Source organism: Aphis gossypii, chromosome 1, assembly GCF_020184175.1.
Source record: "Aphis gossypii isolate Hap1 chromosome 1, ASM2018417v2, whole genome shotgun sequence".
NCBI classification, from domain to species: Eukaryota; Metazoa; Arthropoda; class Insecta; order Hemiptera; family Aphididae; genus Aphis; species Aphis gossypii.
The window spans coordinates 32,686,225-32,688,275 of NC_065530.1; the positions used below are offsets into that span (position 1 = coordinate 32,686,225).

Below are 2,051 nucleotides of genomic sequence, written 5' to 3' on the forward strand. Positions count from 1 at the left end.
TTTGTGGAACTATATTAAATTTTTTTTTAAATTATTTGTAAGCAAAACTCAAGAGGAAATATCGCAGTAAATTTTCTATATTGCCTTTTTTTTTTTTTATTTGAAACTTAGCAACAACAATTTATAAATGATTAAATTGCAACGTTTTGTTTTTATTAAAAAATAATGTAGTAATACTCGTGTTAAAATAAAATAAAATGAACTACTCCAAATCAACTGAAATTTTATGAATTTAAAATAATATATTGTAAAATAAAATGTCACACTCACATTGTTGTTTACTTATACGTTTTACATATAAACTGTGTTTGTCTCATCTTGCAGTGTTGAACTCGCAGTTGAAGTTGAATAATATTTCCTACAACAAAATATTAAAACCTTAAAACCGTATTTTTCTTCTCTATGTATGATTAACATATTTGATATATAAAGTGAATAAATATTTGTTATTTTAAATTATTCGTCTTTATTCGTCTTACTCACAAGTATTTATATTATAGCATTACTACAAGCAAAAGCACAGAATCTTCAATTCAGAAATCTAGGTGTAGGTAAATTTAATATTATAATATAACAATTGATGTTAAAAAAAAAATGAATAGAATTGTAATATAAAGTATAAGAACATAAAAAACTATAATACTGTTCACATTGAATGCGAAAAAGAACGTAACTGGTTATAGTTACAATTCAATTTAATACGGATTCTTAATTTCTTATAATACATTAATATATGAGACCTAGTTGGTATTTTAACGGATCAAATAAAATTTTTCGGATTTTAAGCAAACCATTGACATTTAAAGTTAAAATTTTTTTTTTAATTTTTATTTCTGTAAATATTTCTGTAAAAGATTCTTTATAAATTATAAGTAAGTTTATTTCCTAGTCAACAAATAACTAACCTAACAGTATAATAGAATTCAATTCAAATTTAACGTCATTACAGGGACTAATTTTTTCACCTATCTAATAAACTAATTTTTTTTTTTTTTAAATTGATTATAACTAAAATTATTTAAATTTTATTAAGACTACTTTTTGGTGTCCAAACGGTCTCATCGCCTCACAGTAATTTTATTGAAATTTAATTTTGAATCTTAACTATACATCAGTTACACAAATTTACAATAATTTAACGGAAAAAAATGTTTTAAAATAATCGAATCCTATCCGTATACATAGAAACGTGATAACATAATGTGGTTTTCACCATATTTACTGAAATAAATATAAGAAATATATGATATTGTAAAAGAAGGAAAAAAGAGTATTCAATTTTTCAAAAAGAATATTATACGAGTAAGATAAATAATAGTCATCGCTAGTAGCAAGGTTTTGCTTTATTAAAAGTAAATATGTACTATTCGAATTTTAAAAAGAAGGAAAAAAATATCGAGGTCGAATATACTAACCAGTACCAAAATAAGTCTCGAAGTATTTTAGTTTCTGGGAAAACATATATTACCAAAATATAAATAAAACAAATACGAAATGCTATATATTTAATTTGTGTTATTATTATACCATTTTATGTACGGTTCATTCTAAAAATAAAACATACGACTAATCTTAACATAAATGTTAAAATATTTTTTTGTTTTTCTTAATAATTTTAATTAAAAACATAATTTTGGTGAATTAATTCTATTTGTTTGCCAATATAGGTGGACGTTTCTAAAATGATAGGTAGGTACCTATTTCATTATAAATATAATTTGATATAATTATAATTATATCAAATATTAAAATTCATTAGAATGACTATAATTCTAGATTTTTTTTTTGATATTTTTCACCCACTTAATAACTTTTTATGTACTCAGTCGATTATTTTTTCTGTATCGAAAACCTTATAAATGTTATTAACTTTGACGTTTAAATCATTTAAGTTACGATGACTATTTTAATGTAGCAAATTAGTTTTAATTTATTAGCAGTTGACCACTACACAAAACAAAAATGATTGCATATAAACAAACAAACAATACTTAACTTAAAAAATGAATGGATAGAAAAATTTAATGTCTAATGAAAAAACAATAAATTCC

At 22.0% G+C, this 2,051-nt stretch overlaps 1 long non-coding RNA gene across 1 annotated transcript; it reads right to left on the reverse strand.

Annotated features, from left to right (window-relative positions):
- Window positions 1-222: 222 nt before the first annotated feature.
- On the reverse strand, window positions 223-1,184 carry LOC126548985 (uncharacterized). The gene is made up of 2 exons (XR_007603120.1): window positions 1,039-1,184; window positions 223-358 (listed from the first exon to the last, which is right to left on the reverse strand). It is a non-coding gene; the product is annotated as an uncharacterized LOC126548985 (long non-coding RNA).
- Between the last annotated feature and the right edge of the window lie 867 nt (window positions 1,185-2,051).